The sequence below is a fragment of the Protopterus annectens genome, chromosome 1.part1, assembly GCF_019279795.1.
Source record: "Protopterus annectens isolate FY-2018-M chromosome 1.part1, PAN1.0, whole genome shotgun sequence".
NCBI lineage: Eukaryota > Metazoa > Chordata > Ceratodontiformes > Protopteridae > Protopterus > Protopterus annectens.
The window spans coordinates 1560572089-1560592463 of record NC_056726.1 but is presented as its reverse complement, the minus strand read 5'-3'; positions in this window follow the sequence as shown (position 1 = coordinate 1560592463).

The following is a 20375-nucleotide window of genomic DNA, read 5'->3' as shown; positions in this document are numbered from 1 at the left end:
GACTTTCCTCTTTACTGCAACAGTTTCTTCCTTCTGTTGTACAGTTTGTTTATAGCAGGGGACCACCACATTGGTTCTATTTGGGATGGCATGATTCATGCATGAGTGGATGTGCTCGTACAGTGCCTTAGTGTAGGATTCTGCAGTTGAACTTTCAGAACCCGTCTGCGTGGGTGTCCTGAAGTTTGTTACTTCTGACTTCAGTAGCATGAAGTTGGCTTTGGAGAAGTTTTTTAAGGAGGTTTCCTTACTGGAGGGTGGGGGTGGGATGTGAATGTCAAGGGTGATTTGCTTATGATCAGACCTGAGCAATGAGGGGGTGACCACTGGTGTGGAGCATCTATCTCCCATGTTGGTAATGACCAGGTCTAGAATATTGGAGCCCCTGGTGGGACAATGGATTAGTTGATCCAGGGTGTTGGAATTTATGAATCCTAAGAACCGTTGGGTAAAGGAGTTGGTACCCGAGTAGTTTTCCCAGTTAATGGCAGGGTAGTTGAAATCACCCAGTATTAGGGCGTTTGGTTGTATCTTAATATTTTCCAGTATGTTTAGAAAGGTGTAGTGAGAATCTTGGGGCATGCTGGGGGATCTGTAGCAAGCTACAATTTGGATTGCAGTCTTATCTAGTGTTAGTTGCACCTGGAGAATTTCAGATGCATTGTGTTGGGCAACTAGCCTGGAGGTGTGAATATCCTTGGTGAATATGGACACTCCTCCACCTTTAGTGTTTCGGTCTTGGTTTTGTGGCCGAAAAGTGTGGTAAGAATTGTAGCCTGGTATTGCAGGGGTGCTCTCTCAAGCCTTGAACCAGGTCTCAGTTACTGCACAGATATCGATGTTCTCCATTTTTAGGAGTGCCTCGAGAGAGTGCATTTTGAGGTTTAGACTTCTAGCACTGAGTAGCATTACCTTCAGGTTTTGCATGCTTGTATCTGTTACGGTTGTAGTTTTATCCATTGAACCTTGCCTAAAAAAGGCACTATAGAAGAGCTTTAGCCAGTAACCTTAATCCCAGGGGTGACAGGTGCAGACCATCTCTGGCAAAGCATCGTGGTTTGTCGATCATGTCTTCCCAGGCAGACAAATACTGGATCCCCTTTGAATGACACCAGAAGCTTAGCCAATTGTTGAAGTCAATCATTTTGTCCTTATACTGTGGTATCATTCTGGGCAAATCCAAGATGCTACTCAGGGCTAGTGTCATACCTGCCTGGGTCACATGATCCAAGAGCTCCTCCATGTCTCTTTTCATGTAGTCCAGGGAGGTACGTCTCAAGTCATTCACTCCAGCATAGACAATGACAGAGTCGTATTTGTACTTGTTGTGGAGTGACTTGAGTGCATACATTATGTGGCTGATCCTGGCACCCAATAGGCAGCTGACTGTAATTTTCTCCTTGTTCAGCCTGGTGAGTGGGACATCAGTGTGCCTGACTATAGAGCCACCTATGACTAAAGTGTTGGGTACATTGTCTTGCCTTAGGGGCTGTTCTTGGGTGGCACACTGGTGTTGTGAGCTATGTGTCACTTTGGTTGTGACTGGTGTTTGTTTGCATTTCAGCTTCGGAGGTCCTTCTTGCTTGGGCAAGTTAATGTTAAGGGCCTCCTCATGTGTGGGTTTAGTGTTGCTATGTGTGGGTGTTGATGGTGTGGGTTTTGAAGGGCTATGAGTTGCTTGAGGTGTAATGCAGGTGTTAACCTTCTCCTCTTGACTGTCTAGCACAATGTTGGCTGGAGAGATATATTTTTCAGATATATTTGAGTAAATTACAGAATAGGGTCATCTTCTTTGCTGGTAACACAAAGACAGTGTAGTAGTTGGTGGCTGGAGAAAAACACAGGGAAACATCTGGAAAGGCTGACCAAATAGGCAGAAAAATGTCAGCTGAGGTCCAGTCCAAATGAAATGTATTTATTATTTTCATTTTTGCTGTGCGGGAACATTCCGACTGGGTAGGAAAGCCCATTTTCAATGGAGGCCCGAGGAGAAAAGCCTTACGGAATCAGTATCTTTACATAAATTTATAGCATAAAATACAGAAATGTTCAGAATAATAATAATATTTATAAAAACTACAGCTTAGAAACAGAGTTGTTTAAAATATTGTTAAAATAAATTATACATTTGCACTTGCATGATTCTACAGTTAACACCAAATATCCTTACATGAAATTGTAGCACAAAGTTTAGAACCTTTGCACATAAAATTAATTCAGTTTGTGTTGCTCAACTATAGCAACACATATAGATATGCTGGCTGATAGGTACAAGTATTATTTATGCACACATGGTGAGAGTGGAAAACCAAGCTCTTCTTAGTATTTATTAAAAGAGAAGTAGTTAAAGAATAAGGAGCAATAAATTGTAGTTTACTGGAAGTGTAATCCCCATGAAGGTTATAGATTAGTACTAGACTAACAGCCCTTGGAGGCCTAAACAATTACTCCATGTAAGAATCAAACCCTGCACCTCACATCTGTAAGGTAAACACCATAACCATTATCCCAACCTCCTATCCATCAGCTAGTCAGATTGAAAAAGTGGATAGGGGACGTATGAAGGAAGGAGAAAGAAAGAGGTGGATGGTGAATCCGTGATATATAAAGTAGATGGCAAGAAGGGAGGAGAGAAAAATGATAGAAATATTCTATGCATAAAGGGTCTTACAAGTGCTGCACTCTGGCCTTACCAACCCTAGCATGACATATTGACTGGGGGTAGTGGAACAGATAGCAACTGTAAAGAAAAATGATCTGGGGTCTCAATCACATCTAGACTGGGCCACCAGTAACAGAATGAGAGGATAGCGGCACCATGAAATATAATGTATATCTTCATGAGTATTAGTTTCCAGATGCAAAGAGGTGGCAATGCTTCCATGACTACAGGACCCTGGTGGAGGCCTCAGCATGAGTACTATGTGTACTTCTGGAGTTCATATAAGGAAAAAGAAATTTGGCTGGAGGAATTGAGAAGAAAGTTAACAGAAAGATCTGTGATATAGAATGGATGGATTATAACCCCACACTAGAGGATCTAGGGTGACTGCGGTGGTGGTGCTGCGGTGGCGTTGTCACTTCACAGTTAGATGTTGCCCATTCGATTCTCAGTTAGAGCGTCTTCCATGTAGCGACATGCGTGAATGGGCGTTCCTTCGTTGAAGGTTGTGCGTTAGGCCCGGCAAGCCAGCACATAAAAATCTACTGCCAATCATTAGTGGACCGGAGTTCCGCTGTGGCAACCCTAACTGGGAAAAGCCGAAAGACACAAACAAACTAGAGGATCTAGGGTTTTTCTCAGTTGAAACCAGTAGAAACAGAGTGGAAATGGTTTTGGTGTACAAGTCATAAAGATGTGAAGATGTGATTCTAGGCATGAAGGGCAGAGAAAGAAGGAAGGAGCATAGACAGCAGTTTGCAAAGTCTGTCTCAATGGCAGAGAAGGATAAATCTCTGACTATGACCCAGAAGACACAAGTTCAAGTAGTGCTTGAGCATGGGAGGAAATCAGAAGGGGTGTGGGTTTGGGCAAATGACATCATTTTGTTTATTTCAAAGATGGGAGGGACAGGAGACCAGTACATGCTCAAGCACTTTGTCATGGATGACCCCTGGTGGATGTCAGGAACATACAAGGAGGGTGTAGTCTACAAAAAGGATGGGAAATAAGCTGTGTCACATGCAGAGGCACTGACGATATGCCTCAGTGACCATTACAAGCCACCTCCTTGGAAAATATGTGAGGGTGCATGGGGAGGAGTTAGGCCATAAGAGAATGCACTCCCTAACCAGCACTATGACACTGCCCCAGGATACCTCAATCTCCTCAACAGCCACGAACAGAGTTATATGAAATCAAGGGGAGAACAAGTGGGTTCAGTAGACCTAGTGAATGAGGACAGACAATGGGAGCAGCTGATAATCAGATAAAGAGGAGCCAAAAATAGGGCAAAAAGGTCATAAAAACTAACTTCTCCCTGATTCTCTGAAAGTATTTTCCACAGAGAGGGGTGTGGACCAGAACATATGGTACAGAAAGAATCTGCAGAGATATTCAAGATGGCAAAGGGAAGATGAAAAAAAGTCAGGGGCTGCAGGGATAGAGGGAAGGAAGATGTTAAAGCACTTTAAAGGGAAAACTAGATAGACGTATTGTTTCCTTCTGCTTTCAAGTAAATGCAATGTAAAAAAAACACACCCATACTGTAAGAAAATTAGAATGCAAAATAGGCACGTCTTACACAACTTCTTAGAAAATACATTTTACTTCCAATATTCTTGTCATGATTTCAGAAACAAAAAGCATGTTTTTTTTCACTTTGTCAGTGATATAAACAGTTAAGGGTCATGTATCCACATTAATAACAATACATTGTAATACTGATACTGAACCATACTACATATCCATTCCACTTTTGCATGAAAAAGTAGGCATTTGGTGTTTTTGAAGCACACTTTGAATACCTTATGTTAGCTAACCCTATTTAAGAAATTGTGAAGTCTTAGTTTTTACCACCCTGCTTCTGAACAAATGCATATTTTTTCATATTTTGCAGTATTTGTTTAAACTCATTTCTAGTATGTGTGTCTCTGTATTGCTAAGCAAGTCTATAAAATGAATGTTCAGTATTTGTATATCAGTACTTACATTAAAACATACACACACACTTACATTAAAACACACACACACACACACACACACACACACACACACACACACACACACACACACACACACACACACGAGTACACACAAACATATATTAAACAGTCAAGTAAAAAAACACACCTTCCTTACTAGAGGCTTCAGTCCACCAGGAAAACTATAATTAAATGTAAAACACTTGTAGTCCAAGAAATGACAGGTAGTTCCAGTGTAAAAAACTCTTCTTTATTCAACCACACATGTATAAGCGCTTCCACAGATCACTTCTGCTTCTTCAGATACATACATATATATATATATATATATATATATATATATATATATATATATATATATATATATATATATATATTAAACTATACTGCTTGGTCAGAATGACAGTAATGTAACATTCCAATGGCTGTAATCCTGCTATAGATAAAAAAAAAATAATAAAAAAAAATCTCATGGAGACCTACAACAATGAGGACAGAGGATTACATATTACATGTCCAGACAGGAATGAAGCACAGTTTTCCTACCAGCAGTTTTGCTACAGTGGTAACCGTAGTGAAAATGCAGTTAAAGACATTAGTGGTGGGATATAAGCAGGCTAAAACAGGGCACATAATGTATTTAACTCTTAAAACCATTATGCATACTCATATCTGCTAATATAGAAAAAATGAGCTATGTGTCAACTTCCAGGCAGTAATAGCTTTCTTACAGTTAAGATTAGTTTCTACCTGCGATATTTATAAGTGCATTTCCTTTAGACTGATCTAAAATGAACAACCAAGATGATGATGAAGATGGTACATTTTGAGAAATAAAATATACAAAGTCACCCTGACTGATTTAGAAAGAATGAGAAACACATCCTAAAAGTGACATAAACACAAAATTAAAAAAAAGAAGAAAAGAAAACTGATGAAACAACCAGTGTGGCAACGCTTTAATAAAGTTCCTTCCCTGAGCAGGACTATGCTGTCAGATTATTGGCACCTATAACTGAGCTTTGCAAGTCATAAATTGTTAAATTCTGTAGTAATAAAAAAAACTCTGTTAAAACAGGAATTACAACTGAACCATTGTAATGCAACAACCAGTACGTACCACTTACTTACTCAGGTACCTAGTGTGCTTACTGAGCATTGTTAGGTGAGACAGAAAGAGAGAGAGACCAAAACAGTAACCGTTTACAGCTAAAGATGTCAGTTTTTACCCTTAAATGGAAGACACATTCAATACCTGTTATTGTTTGTTAAAATGTAATACAAGCTACCATGAAAGCTTTGAAAGTGCACAGATGTGGCAACCGATAAAAACAAAATAGTTATCAACTAATGTATACCAGAAGAAAAGGAAAAAGTGTTGGTCTAAACTGTTTTAATTCTTCCCCTACCTGATATTTCCTTGGAATTAACATGTTCCTTGCTTTGAGGGTTAACTTTTGTGCTAGTAACGCATCCCATATTAATTTATTTCTAGTGGGTAAGTTACCTATAAAATTCCAGTGCAATTCCTCTTTTATGTTTCCTGTTAACTTATAAATCCACTGTGTTTGCAAAGACTTTACATCTCTCAACAACAGGAGAAATCACCTAGTAACACTTTGTTTTGAGTCTAATTCTTTTCACAGTGAACATCCCTTGACTTCTTGGAGGCACGCAGTGGCTGGTTAACTGCTGTGTCATGCATATACTGTAGCAAAGAAAGTAGTTTAACCCCTTTCACACTGGCTCAGGTAAAAATCATGCATAAAACTAAATTATTGCAAGCTCTAGTCACCTGTTATGCATGTAGCCTGGCAAGAAAGCAAGGTGATTTGTCATAGTTTTTTAAGATACGCTCATTCCTATCACAAATATGGGCCATCAAATGTTATCTTACAGACAATGCCCTGTGCTGATAGTTACTTTTGTTAGTAATTTAAATGCCATTCTTTAAATGTACTCGCATGAAAAAGGTTAAGTTTAATGTTTGCAAAGAAAAAGAAGCAGCAAATGGGATACACATTATACATTTTAAGTATCAGGCTTATTTGTGCTGAGATTTCAGGTTTACAAGTTCGTAATTTTAATCTTTATGCCATACAGTACATTTGTGGTAAACCCTTATCAAACTAAGGATTTCAGGAATTCTGAACTTAAAATAAAACTTTAGCTTGATTATTTCACTGTAATTACATTTAACTTAGTTAAACTGTTATAATGATTCAGAAATTCATTCTCAGTGTTATAAAATAAATAACTGCAGCATGAATGTTAGTAGTTTCATCTTTTAGAAGTTACATTTAATTTTCCTACTTGCTTTTGTTTTTTTTTTTCTTTTGCCTACCCATTTGCTTGTCCATCTGGATATTTTTCTATGTCTCCCTGTTGACTTCAGTATAATTTAGCTTAAAACAGTATTTGCAGTATAAATGTGTTAGGCAACACCTGTTTTGAAAAGTCACACCTTAACTTTTCCTATGGCTGTCTTCAAAGAATTTCTTTAGCTACCCAACCTCTCAGTCCAGAAAATAACTTTATAATTGACAGCACACAACACTCGGCTCCCAGTAATTATGCCTAATGCAACTTGACCCAGGAGTGCACTGTCCTGAAAGGGGTGTTAAAAAAACCTGAAATTCAGGAAGGTACAGTTGTGTAAGTTACACTTACCCACAACAGTAAATGTTGAAATTCCTCACTGCTACAGTAGCCTTTAGTCTATGTGAGGTTTTCCCTGTCTAGGAAACAACAATTGGACAACTTCACAAAGTTCTGCCTCCATCCATACATACACCTTCATTATGAATGCTGATTGGCTAGTTCCAAGGAGGGACATTGACTGTCAGAGTGAAGATTTCTTCACTAATCTCTTGCCCATACAGGGAGAGAAAGGTGGAGAGAAAGGGATATCAGTCTAACAATTCTGAACCAAAAAAAAAAAAAGAAACATATGAAGTAGAAACACACATAACCCTACTTTATCTCCCAGCTACAGCTATATACAAGAGGAAGGAAGTGGAGGATGGGTGTCACTACTGCAGAAGTGAGGAATCTACTGTCAGTTTTTAAGTTCTCCAAATCTTTTGGGTTTCTAATACCATGACAGGAATGAACCCCATTCCTAAGTCAAAGTATGATTAAAGTTCATGAAATTAGTAATGTTCCATTCTTTGATGTTAGCCAAAAGTGCTCTTCACAGCACCCACAATGTGTCCAGTAATGACTCTTTCTGCAATTCTTACAGTGTTACATGAATTGGTAACATATCTAAATACAAGTGTAAATTATTTTTTATAAGACCAGTTGCTCCTACTAGTATTGGAACTGTCTGGATATCTTTCTTTCACATGGCTCTTGTTTCTGCCTGCAGATTAAGGTATTTTATGACTTTGTGTCTCTCTGTACGCACGACACTGTAGTCACTAGGTGTGGCAATTCCATCAATGCTACTTTTGTCTTCTTTTCTTAGATCATTATATCCAGTTTTCTAGCATCTATCTTTTGAATTGTTGGTATTGGGTGATCCCATGTGATATAAACTTCATCATTTTCTGTGCTTTTTTGTGACTCATGTTTCCAGTGTTTTTCAGCCACGTCAGTACCATAATGTTTGCACAATCTCCAGTGTAACAGTCTCACCACATTGTTATGCCTTTCAATATACAGTCCCTCTGCCATTAGTGTGTCGCAACCAGCAACAAGGTGTGTTACTGTTTCCAATTTGATTTTACAATTATTTATTATTTATTTTACATTAGTTGACCGGAACTGTCTGACTGAGCTGAAGAGCCCTTTTTCAGCAGAGGCCCGGGGAGCAAAGCTCCAACATATTATACAATTTTCATTATAAATTAGCATTAAACAGCAATGTTACAGGATTATTACAAGGCATTAAGTAGCAATACAATGTTATATAGTGTCAGTAATCAGGAGTATAGCATAACTATTTCAAGATGTATAAAAAGAAATATGTCATTAAGATAATTATAGTTTTTGGGTAAGTGGTTACAAAAACCCAGTTTTATCATAATGTAGTTGCATAAAGGCAAGACAATTACAATAGAATATTTCTCTGAGGTTATTTGCTTAATACATTTTAGAAGACAGTAGAAAGAGTAGTCAAGGAAGATTAGAGAGAGCTAGTGAGAAGAGTGAGTCAAGGGCAGAAAGTAGATTAAGGTATGGGAAGTAGGGATGTTTAAGGAGGGAGAGTGCAGTGGCAGGACCAGTGACTTTTAAAGTGCTCTTTCGTGGCTGTCTTAAATTGTTTAGGATGTGTAAGGGTCCTGATTTCTAGTGGGAGTCTATTCCAGGCAATAGTGGGGTGATAGCTGTACATGTTGTGTCCAAATTTAGACTTGGGTTTGTAGATTTGCAGTAGGTCTTGGTTAGAGCTTCGGAGAGGTCTGGATGGAGAATAATGGGAGATGAGAGGGGATAGTGCTGGGCAGTAGGAAGGCTGGTATAGGATAGAATGGATGATCTGAAGCTGAGAGAGAAGAAGCTGGTGGGGTAATTCAAGACAGTTTAGGTGTTTTAGAGAGAGACGGTGATGGGATTTGTAGGTTTGTTGGGCAGCAAATCTAGCTACATTGTTGTAGGTAGATTTGAGTTTTGTCAGGAGTGCTGAGTTAAGATTACAAAACCTACATATATCTGTTTCTCCCACATTTTCAAAGGACTTTGTAAACCAGCATGTACGTAGCCCACTATCTTTGGCTACCAATATTAACCTTTCATTTCTTGATGTGAATTCACCTCTCCTTAACCTTTCCTGTGTTCATTCTTGATCAACATGAGGCTCTTCCTGAAGTTTTCTATACTTGAAACTATATTTATGTTTTTTCCACATTTCTTGCCTTCTCATCTGGTCCTTCACCTTATATTCTTTCTTTTGTTTTTAGCACATTCAGTTGCTGCCTGGTTTTTATCTACTTCTGGTTTGATTTCTATTCCTGCTTAACATCAACATGCTTCTGCTAAATTAAGCAGAGATGTCATCTTACATTTATTCTCCTCTTGTTTCAAAACATTCACTACATTTGGATCCTGTGAGATCAGTAGATATGTATGGAATAGTTTTTGTTTGTAAATTCTTGCATATACTGTTGGAAACTCCTGGTGTTCTGGCTGGTGTGATTCTCAAACATTCTGGAAATATATCATTGATTGATAAGTATATTTCTTGACATTTTAACCTTTCAGAGTTCTGAATTGTCTTAATTTTGCCTGACTGAATTATTGTTTGCCTGACTGAATTATTTTATATATTTTTTGGCATTGTTTTATGCTTTTCATCTGTCGTGAAACTGCTTCCCCCTATTGCTGAGGTGGGGTTTAATAAACTGGTGTAACAGCTTTTGAGTTCTCTGATTGCTTCACGGCTTGCTGATTTAAAAATAGTTTCTGTTTATAAATTCTTGCATACACTGTTGGAAACTCCTGGTGTTCTGGCTGGTGTGATTCTCAAACAATCTGGAAATATATTGCTGATCGATAAGTATATTTCTTGGCATTTTAACCTTTCAGAGTTCTGCATTATCTTAATTTTGCCTGACTGAATTATTGTTTGCCTGACTGAATTGTTTTATATATTTTCTGGCATTGTTTTACATTTCTCATCTGTCCTGAAACTGCTTCCCCACTATTTCTGAGGTGGCGTTTATAAAACTGTTCTAACAGCTTTTGTGTTCTCTGATTGCTTCAAGGCTTGCTGATTTAAACATAGTTTCCGTTTGTAAATTCTTGCATACACTGTTGGAAACTCCTGGTGTTCTGGCTGGTGTGATTCTCAAACACTTTGGAAATATATCGCTGATTGATAAGTATATTTCTTGACATTTTAACCTTTCAGAGTTCTGTATTGTCTTAATTTTGCCTGACTGAATTATTGTTTGCCTGACTGAATTATTTTATATATTTTCTGGCATTATTTTATGTTTCTCATCTGTCCTGAAACATTTTTCCCTCTCCCTTCCACTCTATTCTTGTAGAGTTGTTATAGCTGGTGGCTTTGCAGTTGCCCACCCCTACTGTAAATTTGATTTGGGACACCCCTCCCAGTCTGGTGTTCACTCTACTTAATACAGAGAGAACATTTGAGAAGGCCAATCCAGTTAGGTTCTTAACCTTGAATTTTTCTTCTGCTCCTCCTTCCTCTCTCCTTGCACTTTACTAAAATAAAATGCAATTTTTTTGCTTTTGCCTCTTCTTAAAAGTACTCAATTGTATTTATTCTGCTGCATTTATTACTGCTTAGTAGTAGCCTGATTAAATTGTAACTGTTATTCTAAGCCTTTTGGTTTAAGCACTTGGGCTTCAGACCAGTTGTTTTACATTAAGAAGGTTTGTGGTCTGCACTGTTGTGGCAGGACAGATAGCTTACATCTTTCTAAACTGGGAATTGCTGATTGAAGGCTCAGTGTCTGTTATTCTAAAAGTGTATTACTTCTGGTTTAAGCACTTGGACTTCAGCCCAGCTATTTTATATTAAGAAGGTTTGTGGTCTGGACTCTTGTGGGAGGAGAGGTTAGATTCTGCCCTTCTGAGCTGGGAATTTCTAGTTAAAGGATTATTGTGCCTGCTTATTTGAGCTGTTTCTTTCTGAAATTGGTGTGTCTTGTTTACTGTAGCATAGACTAGATTCAGGCATGCTGAATCTAGCTTTGTTTGCATAACTTGAGAACTAATCCAGGCCATCTTTTTTGGAGAAGGTTTCCCTGCACCCTAGTGGTAGGGGTGTGCAGTTAGAACTTGTCTGATTGAAGACTGCTGCAACAGGGCTCAATTTTGAGCTTTTTTACTGGTTAATTGGGTAATTTGTTTAAATCAGTTTGCTCATTTTCTATTGTTATATAAAAAAATTGCTCTTTATTCATCTGCTTTTACTGTATTTGTGTTTCTTCCTACTTTATTGCAATTATTATGCTGTATTTATTACTGCTTGTTAGTATCCTGATTAAATTGTAACTGTTATTCTAAGCCTTTGGTTGAAGCACTTGGGCTTCAGGCCAGTTGTTTTACATTAAGAAGGTTTGTGGTTTGCACTGTTGTGGCAGGACAGGTAGCTTATATCCTTCTAAGTTGGGAGCTGCTGATTGAAGGCTTAGTGTCTGTTATTCTAAAAGTGTATTAGTTCTAGTTTAAGCACTTGAGCTTTTGGCCAGTTATTTTACATTAAGAAGGTGTGGTCTGCACTCTTGTGGGAGGATTGGGTAGATCCTGCCCTTCTGATCTGGGAGTTTCTGGTTAAAGGCTTATTGTGCCTGATTATTTGAACTGTTTCTTTCTGAAACTGGTACACCTTGTTTGCTATAGCATAGACTAAATTCAGACCTGCTGAATCTAGCTTTGTTTTTATAACTTGAGCACTAATCCAGACCATCTTTTTTTTTGGAGAAGGTTCCCCTGCACCTTAGTGGCAGGAGTGTGCAGTTAGAACTTGTCTAAGTGAAAACTGCTGGAACGGGGCTCAGTTTTTAGCTTTTTATTGGTTAATTTGTTTAAATCAGTTTGCTCACTTGCTACTGTTATATTAAAAAAAAATACACTTTATGCATTGCCGCTTAGCTAGGGTTAAACTATTCCCGGTGCCATAAAGTCTGCCCTTCAAATTTTCTCTTAAAACTAGCCGGTTTTTTTTAGTTTTAGCACTCAAATCTGTTTCTTTGAGCTCAGCACTTGCTCAGAACTCGTTGTAAGCACTAAATAAACTGTACAAATTGGTACAGCACTCAACTTTCCTCACTTGTCTAGAGAACCCATATCTATACTGGAAGAATGCAAAGTTCCTGTAATCACAGCTGCACAGGTAAAAAACACACTCTCCAAAGCCAAGAACACAGCATCCATGGGACCTGACAACATCCCAAGCGGGCTTCTGCATGAACTACAGAACAAAATGGCACCCACCTAAGTACCATGTTCAATCATAGCCTCACCTCAGGCTTTGTGCCCACTGAATGGTGCACAGCAACAGTTATCCCACTCAACAAAGGCGGAGCCACCATTGACCCCAGGAACTACCACCCCATTATCCTGCTGAGCCTGGTCTGCAAGGCTTTCAAACATATCATCATGGAACTTATAAACAATGACATTGGTAATCTCCAAACTGTGGACCCTACCCAGTTTGGGTTTGTAAAAGGCAGATCATGTCTCATAAACCTGACAAACTTCTTTGAAGCGGTCACCAAAGCCATAGATGAGGGTAAGGTGGTTCATACAGCCTATCTAGACGTCGCCAAGGCTTTTGACACCATCCCCCACTCTGGAATTTTAGATAAACTCACTAAATTAGGTATAAATCCCTATGTCACAAGATGGGTTGCCAACTGGCTTACTGACAGAACCAACACTGTGAAAGTAGCAGAGTCCAAATCCAACTTCAGGCCAGTGACAAGTGGAGTACCACAGGGATCAGTCCTGGGTCCTCTCCTGTTTGGTATCTACTTCTCTGAAGTACAGGCTAACACAAAAGGTCTTTGGCAAATAAAGTTCGTAGATGACTGCAAACTAGGAACCATAATCTAAACTCCTAATGATGTGGACATCCTACAAAAGGGCCTCACTTAGACAGATGCCTGCTGTCAAAGCCATGGCCTCAAGCTCAATGCCAAAAAGTTTATTGTCATCCCTTTAGGTAAAAACTCTGTGCCTATGAACTACAACATAGGTGGTAGTCTCCTTAACATTGAAAGTGTGATAAGAGACCTTGGGACACAGGTGGACAGTAGTCTCTCCTTTGATAATCACATCACCACAGTAGTCAGGGAAATCTTTCTACGTGGCATACCTCATCACAAAAGGTTTCTCATCCAGGAAAAAAGAGGTCATTGTTCCCCTCTACTTATCACTCATTCGACCCATTATAGAGTACAATGCCCCTTTTGGTATGTACCTCACAAGACATCTGCAACAACTGGAAAGACCGCAGAAATACCTCACAAAGTGGATTACCAACCTCAAACAGATGCCCTATGCAGACTGTTACAAAAACTCCAGCTTTACTCCATCGCATATCGCCTTCTCAGAGGTGATCTCTGCCTCACATACAAAGCTATGTCAAACCCAGAGCTGTTGGACATGCTCCACTTAAAGAAATCACAAGCCCTCCGAGCTACATGCTCTAGGGACATATACCTTGTCACCACAATAAACAGAACATGCTGGAGGGATAGATTCCTGTCCCAGAGACTTCCCATACCCTGGAACAAACAACCTATCTATATCAAACAAAGATCCGCATTAACACTCTTCAAGAAAAATCTTGATGATTGAATGGGAGAAAGGAAATTCACCCTGGGGATCACTTCTGTGGCTCTGCTTGACAGGGGCACAGGAAAATAATTTTCTTGGGTGGCGAAAGTCAGGGTACTGTTTGGCTAGGCTTATATAGGCCCTAGGGCCAATAGCCTAGTACCTACCTATGAACCTATAAAAACAGTTTTTAGTACTTAATAAATAAGCACCTATCCAGGCATGTCTAAGGGTCAGCTCTTTTTTCTCCTGTCTACCTGATGAATCTGGGCATCTTGGGCAATCCAGCAATTGCCTCATGTACACAGACAACCCTCTCCTCCTACCACCCAACACTACAACTTGTGAGAGATGCACTTATATAGCCAAACTGGAAGCAAAGCTCTCTTTGCCCAAGACTGGACCAGACAGTCAAGAGGAGAAGGTAAACACTTGCACCACACCACACTCATCACATAGTCCCTCATAACCTACACCACCAAAACACACACATAGCAACACAAAATACACACCTACATTCGCGGAGGCTCTCAGTAAAAATCTGCTCAAGCAACAGAGACCTCCAATGCAGAAACACATGCAACCTCCTCACCCCCAACACAACCCAAATGACACATAGCCCACAAACTCAGTGTGCCACTCAACCACAGCCCATAAGGCATAACAACATAACCAACACTCTAGTCATAGGTGACTCTATAGTCAGGCACACTGATGTTCCACTCACCAGGCTAAACAAGGAGAAAGTTACTGTCAGCTGCCTGTCAGGTGCCAGGATCTGCCACATAACGCACGCACTCAGGTCACTCCACAACAAGTACAACTGTCATTGAACATGTTGTGTGAATGATCTGAGACATACCTCCCTGGACTACATGAAAAGAGACATGGAGAAGATCTCCGAACTTGTAGCCCAGGTAGGTATGACCCTAGCCCCGAGTAGCATCCTGCCATCACCCAGAATGATACCACAGTACAAGGACAAAATGATTGACTTCAACAATTGGCTAAGTTTCTGGTGTCATTCTAAGGGGATCCAGTATCTGTCTGCCTGGGATGACATGATCGACAGACCACAATGCTTTGCCAGACATGGCCTGCACCTGTTGCCCTTGGGATTCCGGATACTGGGTAAGGCTCTTGCCACCCCTATAGTGCATTTTTTAGGCAAGGTTCAAATGACAAATTGACCGCCATAACAAGTACAAGCAAGCAAAATCGGAGGGTTATGCTACTCAATGCTAGAAGTCTAAACCTCAAAATGCATTCACTCGAGGCACTCCTTAAAATGGAGAACATCGGCATCTGTGCAGTGACATAGACCTGGTTTAAGGCTCCAGAGAGCACCCCTGCATTACCAGGCTATAATTGATACTGCACCTTTTGGCCACCTAACCTGGACCGAAACACTAAAGGTGGAGGCATGTCCATATTCATTAAGGATATCCACACCTCCAGGCTAGTTGCTCAGCATAATGCATCCGAGATTATCCAAGTGCAACTAACTCTTGGCAAGACCGCAATCCAAATTGTATCTTTCTACAGATCCCCCACCATTCCCCATGATTCTCACTCCTCATTTCTTGATATGCTGGAAAATATTAGGGTATAACCCAACACCCTAATAATGGGCGATTTCAACTACCCCACCATTAACTGGGAAAACTACTCATGTATCAACTATTTTGCTCAACGTTTTCTGGAATTCATCAATTCCAATGCCTTGGATCAACTTATCCACATCCCCACCAGGGATAGCAATATCCTAGACCTGGTCATTACCAACATGGGTGACCGGTGTTCCACCAGAGGTCAATTCCTTGTTGGTCAGATCCAGCCGCAAGCTAATCAGCCTAGACATCTACATCCCACCCTCACCCTCCATTAGGGAAACCACTGTAAATAATTTCTCCAAAGCCAACTTCACGCTTCTTAAGGCAGAAGTGGCAAACTTCCCGACACCCATATGGATGGACAATAGAGGTATGACTGCTGAATCCTATACAAATGCACTTTATAAGCACCTGTACAAGTGCATGGATTGTGCTATCCCTAACAGAACCAAGATGATATCCTCCAAAAAATGGAAGCCAATCTGGTGGTCTTCTGCCATAAACAAACTCTACAACAGAAGAAAGAAACTGTTTCAAAAAAGAGTAAAATCCCATGACTGGAAGAACTCCCTGGTCAGCCTCAGTAAGAAGCTGAGATCCTCATAAAATCCTCCAAAGCTAGTTATGAAAACAAAATCGCCACTGATTCTAAAGACAATTACAAATCATTCTATAGCTATGTCAAGAATCTCAATGGCAACACTCAGATCTGCTCTGAGTTACAGCACAATGGCACTAAATATACAGAACCAAATGATATTGCCAGCATCCTGGCAGATAGGTTCAGTGCTAACTTTACCCCCACCCCTCACCCCCTTAAGGGCCCATCTCTATACCGGAAGAATGCAAAGTTCCTGCAATCATGACTGCACAGGTAAAAAAACACACTCTCCAAAGCCAAGAACACAGCATCCATGGGACCTGACAACATCCCAGGCTCCTTTCTACATGAACTACAGAATGACCTGGCACCCCACCTAAGCACCATGTTCAATCATAGCTTCACCTCAGGCTTTGTGCCCAATGAATGGTGCACAGCGACGATTATCTCACTCCACAAAGGACAAACCACCACGGACCCCGGGAACTACAGCCCCATTAGCCTAATGAGCCTGGTCTGCAAGGCCATGGAATGTATCATCATGGAACTTATAAACAAAGACACTGGTAATCTCCAAACTCTGGACTCTACCCAGTTTGGGTTTGTAAAAGGCAGATCATGTCTCCTAAATCAGGCTGACTTCTTTGAAGCAGTCACCAAAGCCCTAGATGAGGATAAGGTGGTTCACACAGCCTATCTAGAGCTCGCCAAGGCTTTTGACACCATCCCCACTCTGGAATTATAGATAAACTCACTAAACTAGGCATAAATCCCTATGTCACAAGCTGGGTTGCCAACTGGCTCACTGACAGAACCCACACTGTGAAAGTAGCAGACTCCAAATCCGACTTCAGACCAGTGACAAGTGGAGTACCACAGGATTCAGTCCTGTTTTGTACCTACTTTTCTGAAGTACAGGCTAACACAGAAGGTCTTTGGCTAATGAAGTTTGCAGATGACTGCAAACTAGGAGCCATAATTGAAACTCCTAATGATGTGGACATCCTACAAAAGGGCCTCACTGAGACAGACGCCTACTGTCAAAGCATTGGCCTCAAGCTCAATGCCAAAAAGTGCATTGTCATCCCCTTTGGTAAAAACTCTGTACCTATGAGCTACCACATAGGTGGTAGTCTATTTAACACAGAAAGTGTTATAAGAGACCTTGGGACACAGGTGGACAGTAGTCTCTTCTTTGATAATTACATCACCACAGTAGTCAGGAAATCTTTCTACATGGCACACCTCATCACAAAAGGTTTCTCATCCAGGAAAAAAGAGGTCATTGTTCCCCTCTACTCATCACTCATTAGACCCATTATAGAGTACAATGCCCCTTTTGGTATGTACCTCACAAGACATCTACAACAACTGGAAAGGCAGCAGAAATACCTCACAAAGAGGATTACTGGCCTCAAACAGATGCCCTACGCAGACCGTCTCAAAAAATTCCAGCTTTACTCCATCGCATATCACCTACTCAGAGGCGATCTCTGCTTCACATACAATGCTATGTCAAACCCAGAGCTGTTGGACATGCTCCACTTAAAGAAATCACAATCCCTCCAAGCTACATGCTCTAGGGACCTAAACTTTGTCACCACAATAAACAGAACATGCTGTAGGGATAGATTCCTGTCCCAGAGACTTCCCATACTCTAGAACAAACTAGCTAGCTGTATCAAACAAAGCTCCTCATTAGCACTCTTCAAGAAAATTCTTGATGATTGGATGGGAAATAGAAAATTCACCCCAGGGATCACCTCTGTGGCTCTGCTCGACAGGGGCACAGGTAAATAATTTTCTTGGGTGGTGAAAGCCAGGGTACTTTTTTGGCTAGGCTTGTATAGGTCCTAGGGCCGATAGTCTAGTACCTACCTATGAACCTATGAGTCCCACGATTGCAAATCTATGCATGTAATCAATTTCAAGGAGGCCCATTCTTCCTTCAGGACGGGGAATATATAATCTTGGTATACACTGATTTTTATAAATCATTTGGTGAGCATGAAGCAGTCTACTGTCAGAGGTAAGTGCAACTTAATGTGAATTAAAAAGTAGGACTTCCGTGAATACAAAAGTAAACCAATAAAACCTAAAAACAATTCACACTGTTTGAGCAGCAAATAGCAAACAGCACATATGAAACAGAAATTGTCTTCTGAATAGACTCACTATAATCCATGCAAATGGAATATGTTATAAATCCACCAACAATAAAAGGAAATCCATCTCTCATTTCTATGAAATTATTATTTAATTATGTTTTATTAACCATAGGGTATAAAAAGGGATGAGAGCTAAACCTGCTCCGGTGCTGTTAATAATAATGTTTCTTCAATGGACTTTGGATTATTCGTTGATAGATTTCCTTTTATTATTGGTGGTTTTATAACATATTCTGTTTCCATGGGGATGTAACAATAGCTGGTGTATTTTTGTGGCTATTACACTGGACTTGATTTACGGTTCATTTCTGGATTACAATGAGTCTATTCAGAAGACAGTTTCTATTTCAAATGTGCTGCTATTTGCTGTTCAAACACAGTGAATTGTTTTTAGTTTTTGTAAGTGCAACTTAACACAATTGTACTATGTTCGTCATTCCCACTGCTGCAATAGCCATTAGGTTGCATGGGTTGATAACTATAGCCTAATCATTCTGGGAGGAGGAGGAAGGATATGGATCTTGGAGTTCCTGGAGAAAGTTCCTAGCAAAGCTTGCCCTTGACCTGGAAAAGGAATCCAGTTTTTAATGTCTTGTAAAGGTATGTATGGAGAACCATGCAGCTGCCTCCAGAATACTTCTGGAGTTCTCCAGCTTTGAGTATGTCATCAAAAAAGACAAGGCTCTAGTACATGTTGGGAATAACAGAAAGTAATAGCCGAAGATAACCACCTGAATATTTCCTGTTTAACACAGGTTGTCCCTTGTTTGCACCTTGATTAGAAATAAATAGTTAATTAGTTATTTTCAAAGACTGTTTTTTCAAAATTGTACCAGAGCTGCCTATGCATGCCTGGATTACGCATAATCCTTTCACCCTGTTTTTTAGGTTCTGGGTAAAAAACTGAGAATATAATGGCTTGATACAAAGTAAACTCTGACACCACTGTGGACATAAAAGAGGGATTAATGTCACCATATTTCTGTGGAATGGGAGGTAAGGTTCACCCACCATGAGATCTTGCAACTCAGAATCTCTTCCACCAGATGTCAGAGCAGTGATGAGTACAGTTTTTCAAAGTCAAGAACTTTAAATCACCTTGATGAACAAGTTATGAGATAGTCAACTTCTTAGTTTCATAGGTTCATAGGTGTGTACTAGGCTAATGGCCCTGCAGCCTTTACAATCCTAGCCCATAGTATTAGACTGTCATCGTGCCACTCGACCTTAGTTCCCAGTGCCTCTGTTGAGTAAAGCCACTGGAGTGATCCCTGGGGTGAATTTTCTATTTTCTATCCACTCATCAAGATTTCTCTTGAAGAGGGACAGTGAGGTGCTCTGCTAGACATGCATGGGAAGTCAATTCCATAGCGTGGGGAGTCTCTGGGTTATGAACCTGTCCTTCCAGCATGTTCTGTTGATTGTGATAATGAGGTTGAGGTCTCTGGAGCGTGTGGTGTGGAGGGATTCGGATTTTTTTAGATGTAGCATTTCTAACAGAGCTGGGTCAGACATCTTTGTAAGTCAAGCAGAAATCGCCTCTAAGTAGGCGATATGAGACAGAGAATAGTTGGAGTATTTTTGAGTCTGTCCATATAGGACAAATGTTTAAGACCTAGGATCCTCTTTGTGAAGTACTTTTGTGGCCTTTCCAGTTGTTGCAGGTGTTTAGTGAGGTACATACCAAATGAGGAATTGTGCTCGATTACTGGCCTAATGAGGTTAGAGTAGAGGGAGACAGTGACCCTTTCTTCCCGGATGCAAAACCCTTAGTAATGAGATGTGCTACATAGAAGGACTTTCTGACCACAGTAGCAATGTAGTAGTCAAAAGAGAGGTTGCTGTCAAACTGTGTTCCCAGATCACTTATAATGCCTTCTGTGTTCAGTGGACTGCCATCGATGTGGTAATTCATGGGAACTGGGTTTTTCCCAAAGGGGATGACGACACTTTTTTTGGCATTGAGCTTAAGGCCATGGTTTTGACACCAGTCATTGGTCTCAGTGAGGCCTTTCTGTAGGATGTCAACATCATTTGGGGAGTTATTAATAGCGCCCAACTTGCAACTGTCTGCGAACTTTGTCAGCTAGA